Genomic DNA, 8,962 nt, shown 5'->3' on the forward strand with positions numbered 1-8,962 from the left:
CTTAAAGGAAACTATATAATAGCCTTAAATACTTAAATACTAGAATAGCTACCTAATTAACGTATTAAAGCTAATCTAAACTTAGCTTAAACCCCTACTATATACGCTTTAATAAACTACTACTAGAATAGCTAGCCTAGTAGGTACCTTTAACTTATATAATTTAAAATACGCTTTATATAATTATAGGTTATAGCAGAGCGAGGATAACTTAGAATAAAAGTAAGGGGGTTTTTCTTTTTATATAAAGGGTTTTCCCACTTAAACTACATGTAAAAGTACTAGAATAGCTATAATAGCTTTAGGGTACTTAAATAAATAAATAAATATTATTTTTTAATTATTAAAATAATTATATTTATCCCTTTTACCTATTATTATAATTATTCTATTATATTAATCAATAACAGCTATAATACCTTTAAAGAAGGCTACTATAAAGGCGCTAATATTAGGCCTTTTCCGCTATTTAAGACCTATTAAACCTTTTATAAGGTTTATACCTTTTTATAGTAATTTACCCGCGAAAACGAAATAGGTATTATAAGAAGGTCTAATAGTAATTATTATAAGATACCTAATAGAGGCTATTAACCTACGTATATCTTATTTATTTATAATTAAAGCCCTTAAAGGCTATTAGCTTTACTAGAGCTTTAATAAGGGATTTTAATAAGGTAGGTTAATTACTTATTTTAATTATAAGTCTTTTATTATATAAATATAAATTATACTTAAACTTATTAGATTATTAACTTAACGTATAATTATAATTAATTTTTAAGGCTATAAGTATATTTAATCTATTATTATCGCACGTTATAATAGTTAAGCTTACTATTAAAAATCACTTAATATAATGCTATAGCTACTTATAAGGCCTTTAACTTTTTACGCTTTTAAGGCTTAAAACTCTTTTATTTTATACCTTAATATAATGGTAGCTTAGGTTCTAAGGCATAGTAGGTCTATTTCTTAGGAAGTAAGTTAGGTTAAATGCTATAAAGTAGCTTTTAAGTAGTATTATAATAAGGCCGTTAAGAGTATAACTCTTAATAGTAAAACTATTACTTAAAGTAATTAATAGAGATCTAAATTATTTAATTATAGGAATATCTTCTTTTTAAGTACTCGTTTATCTCTTTATTATAGTCTTAAATTAATTAGCTTAACTATTAATCCCTTTAAACTTTAATTAATTAGCTTAAGGTTTAATTAATTTAATTCTCTTTAATTAATATATTTAAATATTAACCTCTTTAATTGCCTCTTAGATTACGTAGCTAATTACGTGCTTTTACCTTCTTCTTATACCTATAGGTTATACCTATTTTAGCTAATATAGTCTCGTCTTATATCTTATATAGTATTATTCGTAATATTATACCTCTCCTTTATTAATTTTATTCTTAAGGCTATTAAAATAAGCTAGCTTAAGTGTTATACGTTTTCTTTCTTCTATTATTATATACTATTATATTAACTAATTATGTCTTAAAATAGCGGTTTAAAGCTTTATTTACTTCTTCCCTTTACTAGAATAACCTTCTTTTTATAATAATTAATAATTTATCTTTATGCTTTATAAAGGCTTACACTTATTACACTTATATAAGACTTTCTTAATATAAAGCCTTTATTTTTAATTTAAGTTATTATATAAAGTGTATAGTAGTCTTAGTAGATAAGTAAAGGAATTATAATATTATAGGGGTAACCTTTTAATAGCTTTATAGTATTATAAATTAATATTATAAGCTTAAGAGAGAGCTTAAAGAAGCTAAGAAGCGTGCCTTAACTAAGAATTAAAAGGTCTTACGTTTATAAAAATAAAAGAAATTATAGTTTAAGAAAATAATACGTGTAATTACGCGTAGTATTAATAACGTTAAAGAGTTAAAACGTGTAAAATATAAGAAAGTAAAATAGCTTTAAAAGACTATAAAGGTTCTTTTTACTTCTTTTAAGAATTTAAATTCTATTTTAGTTCGTTTCTTAAATATTAAATTTAATATTAAGTTATTAAATAATACTTAAAAGATTAATTAAAATACGTTTCTTAAAAATAAAACTATTTAAGTAACGTTAAGTAATTCATAAGATTTTTAGCTAGTTTTTAAGTGTTTTTAGTGTTTAAATATCCTTTTTATTTAATAAGGTAATAATAATTTTTTATATTTCCTTATACTTTAAGTATTCGTTTAACTTTATATTTATTAGTATCTTTTATTATAATATTTATAGTAATTATAGATTTATTTAATACTTTCTCTAATAGTAATATATAAAATATAAGGTGAATTCTTATTTTATTTAGTAATAATAGTTTATAATTAGTATTTAAGATTTTCCGTTTAATAAGAAATAGTCTAATCTTCTTTTAGTTAAGTTTATTATTAAGTCGCTTAATTTTAATGTTTTTACGAATAAGGCATACTTTATATCTCTTCTTTAAAATTAGTGTTAATAATCTCTTTTTATTCGTATAATATTTTATTTAGTTTTATAAAAATATCTATTTCTATTATAAGTGTTTTTATATTTTTATTATAGTTACTATATACGTTATAGCTATTAACGCGTTTATATTTTATATTATATATATCTAATAATAGGGTTAAATTCGTAATTTACCCTAAATAATAATATCTTTATATTATTAATCTTAGAGCTATTATAAGCCTATTATACTAATAATAACTATTTTACCTAATTATTTTATTAGTAGTTAACAGAGCATTGAAAGTAGTGTAGTTTTGTAGTTTTTAGTGAAATTTAGTGTAGTGTAGTGTAGTGTAGTTTTACTACACTACATTACATTTTAAAAATTAGTGTAATATGTAGTATTAATAAATTTATAAGCTATTATTAGCTAATATAATTAGTAAGCTAAAATAGGGCTAAATTTACTTACTAATATTAGTATTAGTAAGCAGGGATTAGCTAGCTTAGATAAGCTAAAAACAGGGATTAAAGACGTAATAAAAATATAAAAATAAGAGAAAGTATAAGAGAAATTTAAGGGATTTATATTAGGTAAGTAAGTATTATTTTATATTATAATTATAATTAAAATTTACTTAATTTAATAAAGGAAAAAAATCCTATTATTTATATATAAATATTTTATAAAAAAAGAGATTTAACTTATTACCCTATAACTTAAATATAAAAATATTAAATATAAAGCTTATAAGTAATATATTAAGGTAATAAATAATATTCTTAATTAAATATATTAGCTTTAGCCTTATAAGTAATATAATTATTATTATAAATATAAGAGATTATATTCTTTTAGTTATATTATATATATAAATTTATATAAAATATAAATTTAAATAACTCTTTATATAATTAACTTTAAATATTACTTTTTAGACTTTTATAACGCTAAAATTTCACTCTTTTATATAAAATAAAAAATAATAATAAAAAAACCCTTTTAATATTAAATTAAGTATCAGAATCATAAATATTTTCCTCCTCTTCTTCTTCTTCCATATCCTCACTAATATCTATATAATTAGACTTAGAAATATTCTTATTTTTATTAGAATTAGTTAAAACTTTATTCTGATCTTCTTCTTCTTTCTCTTCCTCTTCCTCTTCTTTTTCTTCTGAATTTCCACTAGAATATGAAAATAAATTATAATATCTCTTATTTTCTACCCTTTTATTCTTATTTTTAACCCAGTTTTTTAATAATAAAATAATTCGAATATTTTCATGTAATAAAGTAGTTCTTCGCTTAGTAATAATATTAGTTCCCTAGTTAAAATTCCCTTCTATAGCTCCTAAAGTAGCTGGAATAGCTAAATATTTTCGAGCTATTATAGAAAGAATTGGGAAAGATTCAGTGGAATTAGCCTACTAAATAAATATATCTTGCTATTAAAAGTTAGCTTATAATTATAAATGTATAAATAATATTATAAAGATAAAAAATACCGTATCTTCTTTAAAATTAAGCTTTAAATAACTAGAAATCTCATTTTTTCTAGTTTTTTTAATAGCTTTAGTTTTTTGCTTTAGAAATAAGTTATTAAATAAGCTAGGTTGAAGCTTAGTATTATTATAAGAAGTTAAATTAGCTGGTTGTTGTAAATTAACTTCGATTCGAGTATTATTTATATTTTTAGTCGATTTTTTAGAATTAGAAGAAATTTCTTCTAATTCTATATAAGGAATTGCTTTATTTTAGGGTCTTTTATATATTCTTAATAAGTTCTATTATATAATTAGTTAATAGTTATTAAGGGATTTAAAATATATATATAATAAATTATAACTTACTCTTTATATTCGGCTTTTAAGTCTTTTAATAGTTGATTAATAGTATTAGAATTAATACTTAATTGATTTTTAATTGATTGTAAATTAAGCCTAGGGTCTAATATAATAGCAAATAAATAAGGCTTCTAAAAATTATAATTACTATTAATATCCTTAGGAAAATAGTAATTTAATTTATGTAAGCCTTTTTCTAAAGCTAAAATAAAGACCTTAGCTAATGGATTATAAGTATTTAACTATAAAATAGTTAGTAATTTAAAATAAAATTATAAATATTATAAATATTATAAAACTTACATTTTTAAGCCAACCTTTTTGATCTTTTAATATATCTTAAAGTAAAGTATGAATTCTTATTAGAAAAAAACATACTAAACTTATAGTATTATAAGATTAGCTTTGTAATTGTGTTGTAGGCTGATTAAAAATCTCTAAAATACTTGTTAAAGTATTTAAATCAGCCTATTCTTGCGTAGTTAAGCTAGCATCTTTAAAAGCTGCTAAATTCGTTTTTTTTTGTAATATTTTAATAGGTTCTGCTAATAAAATAGCTGTGTAAAGCATTTTATAGGTTGAATTCCATCTTATTGCGTTTGCTAATATAAGTAAAGTTAGTTATTATAACTTATTAATATTAATAATAATATTTATAAGCTTTTAAAGCTTTAAATAATATTTATAATATAGATTTAATAACTTACCTAATAGTATTTTTGTAAGATTACTATTTCTAGTAATAAATCCTTTATCTTTAGCTTCTTTTAAAGCTTCTAACCATTGTAAATAAAGTTGTTAGTTATTTTTAATAAGAATAGCTATTCTTTTAACTTTTCCAATAATTCCTATTTTATAATTAGCTTAAATTATATAAAATAACTTAAAATAAGTATTATAAATTATAATAAATACCTGGAATTAAATTATTAAATTTTGTTCTTTTTTCAGCAGATAAATCGTTGAATTCTTCGGTAGAATAATGTAAAAATTCGCTATTTATATAATCTTCGATATTTTCGGTATTTGTTATTTCGTTAATAAATATAAATATTATATCTTTAGCTACTATATTTAAAATATAGGCTGTATAACGAATATTTAAAGGCTTTTTATGCCTTTTAGAATATAAGTTTAAAAAAGAAGATAAAAAGGTGTTATTATTAGAGCTGTTATCTCTAGTAAAGCTATAATAATTAAAAAGTTAGGAAATTAATATTATTTTATATATAATTATTAATTATAAACTACTAACCTTGTAATTTTTTTAGGGTTTATATTATATTCAGTTAATAATTCATTAAAAATTGAATTAATTAAATGGCCGGTATGGCTAGTAGGTAAATATTCAAATCCTAATATATAATTAGCTTTTAAATTATAATAATAATAATAATAATAATATAAATATAAATATAAATATACTTACCAATTAAATAATATTCTAAGTTAAATTAGGGGTTTAACCAATTAGCTATAACCCCTAAATATAATTTAGAATTAATTGAAGTCCAAATATTAAGTTAAATAGATATAAAACCCATTTTATTAACTTGATTTTGAATTTTATTTATTATATTCTTTTTCATATTGGAATGTAATATTTTCATGTGAGATGTAAGGCCTCTATAATGAAAAAAGCTTATATCATGGCTAAAATAACTTAATATTAGTATAATATATAACTTATATATAAATAATATAATAATATAATATAAACTTACTTGTAATAATAACTTAAAAGCTTTTTAAAGCTTTTACTAGTTATAGTAGTAAAAGATAGGTTATTTTAAAGCATAAATTCAAGAGCTAATATAAGAGTAGTATCCTTAGAAAATCCATTACTACTACTAGTAATAGTATTATTTTTAGGTCTTTTATTGCTTCTTAAAAAGCTAGAAAAGCTAGATTCAGTTGAAAAGTCGGATATTAAAGGTAACTCTATAATAGCAGGTACTATTTATAAGTAAATTAGTAAATTATAAATTTATAATATTATAGATATATAAATTAATAATATAATAGGATATAAAATAATAATATAATAAGATATAAAATAATAAAAGAAGTAACTTACTAGTTATTTTATCGTTTTCTTCGGCTTTTAATACTGTAATAGTAGGATGTTTTTTCCTATAATGTGCTAAACCATTGGAGGACTGAAAACGGCTAGCTAGGTAGGTAAAAGTAAAGTTACAGCTTGGTTAGCTGTAAAAAAAGGTGATTTCTCGTGGTTTTTCTAAATTAACTGCTGAAACCTTATAAGAAAAAAGGTTATGTTGAATAATATATGATTTTGTGCGAAATTGATAGCTTTTATCATTTGTATAGTCTTTTTTAGTTGAAGTTTGCTGAGAAAAGCTTGAATTATCCGTAATAATAAGAGGTGTAATTCCAAGAGGATTTTAATCCATTATAAAGGTAGGTTTTAAATAATAAAAAGTTTTTATAAGATAGCCTAAATTTAAGGCTATCTAATAATAAAAAAAGTTTAGATAAAAGTTAAGTATTCGTAGAGTTATAAGGGTAAGAAGATTAATGTAGAAAAGAAAGGTTCTGAACTTTAAAGTGGGAGAATACAGTCAATATATAGAATAAATTTATAATATAAACGGTTTTAGAAACCTTAAAATTTAGGCATTTTTTTAATGCCTAACTTACCCCTTAAACATGCATATTCGTGCGGAAAATAATAGAATAGTTTTACGAGAAAATGTAACTATAGTGAAACAGTTGAAAAAGCCGGTGTGCTTATAATGTATTAAAGGCGTTATATTATGTGATAATATGCTGTTTTATCACTTAAAACATGCATATGCAGCTTACAGGAAATCTTTGTATCTTAAAACTTTAACCGAATATAACTCCTAGAATACTAGACTTATAATTATGCAACTAGTAATAAATTAAAGGGCTTTTTAAGGGCTATCGATTAGTTATAAGCTTATAAATTTTAGTCAAGTATTCGTAGAGATATTAGGAAATAGAAATTGTGGCGTTTTTTATTAAAGTGGGGTAAAACGCTATAGCGTTTTACCCTAGTTAACTTGCCCCACTAAATACCACGGCTATTATCTTTATAATTAATGGGTGAAATTAAGTGGGGTTAATATTTTTAAATAGCTAAGATTATAAGCTTTAAAATGATACTACTCTTGTTTTTAAACTCCTTTTTTTCATAAAGTTATAATAGTTTTAATATATAGAATAAAAAAAACTTAAGAATAAAGTTTTTAATATTTATATTAATCTTTATATATATAGAATTAACTATATTAAATATATATTTAAGCTTATAAAATACTTTATAATATATAAATTAATAATATATATAATTTTACTTTAATATAAATAATATATATTAATTAAATTAAAAAACATATATAATTATATATAAAATAATTTATATAAATTTTATTAAATATATATTAGATAAAGTTATACGTTTTATATTAATAAGCTATTAGGATAACTTATATAAAATATAAAAATACTTATTACTTATTTTTATAGATTTATTTTAATTAAATAAAATATAAATAAAAACTAAAAATATTTTAAAATATTATTTACATATAATTAAGGTAAAAAAATATATATTTTAAATTTTTATATTAATTACATATATTATATATATATAAATAACATTTAAGAAGCATTTATTTCTTATTAAATACTTAAAATAAATCAAGTTAATATCTTTATTTTTAAAATTCTTTAAACTTTAATATCTTACTTATTAATTAACTTATAAAGGATATTTTTATAGCATTATAATAAGCTAAAATTATAGTATTTTTTGATTATTTTTATAAGCTTATAAGTCTACTTTTAAAGCCCTTATAATTACATATTACACTATAAATGTAGTTGTAGTGTAGTTAAACTACACTAAAACTACAAAAACTACACTACACTAAAAACTACACTAAAAAACTACATGTAGTGTAGTTTTTTTGTCAATGCTCTGGTAGTTCATATAGCTTTATAAATATTATTCGAGTATTTAATTTAAGATTTTTATTTATTTATTTAATTATAAGTGAAATACTATTAATAAGCTTTATTTAATCTTTATAGTTTTTATAAGGTATTTCTAAACGTTTAAGGTAAATAATTTATTATAATTTAATATAAGCTTTATTAGTAATTTATATTATATAATAATTATTTTAAAGAATATATACGCTAAGTTCTTAGTATTACTTAATTTCTTATATAGAATATAATAAGCGTATTTTATAAGTTTATTTATAATAATTAAAATGCTATTATAAGTTACTTTTATTATAGGTTCTTTTAACTTTAATAGTTTAATAATAAAGTCTATTATAATAGTTTACTATACTCTTTTAAGTGGTAATATTAGTTATAGTTTACTGTATAGTACGTATTATATTACCTTTATCTTATTACACGTGTTATATTTCTTAATAACTTCTTATACTATTTTTTTTACTTTCTAGAAAGTTATATAATCTTTATAATCTACTAATTATCTTCCCTATACCCTAATATTTATATAATAGGTGTTCTAATATTTCTTTAATAAGCTATTCTTAAAGTATACTAGAAATATACTACCGTTTATTATATAAGAAGGTTTTACCTTTCTTAAATAAATGCGTTTTTATTTTTTAATTATTTAAGTAACTATTATTCTTAATATATA

This window comes from Metarhizium acridum (assembly GCF_019434415.1).
Source record: "Metarhizium acridum strain ARSEF 324 chromosome Unknown scaffold_579, whole genome shotgun sequence".
NCBI lineage: Eukaryota > Fungi > Ascomycota > Sordariomycetes > Hypocreales > Clavicipitaceae > Metarhizium > Metarhizium acridum.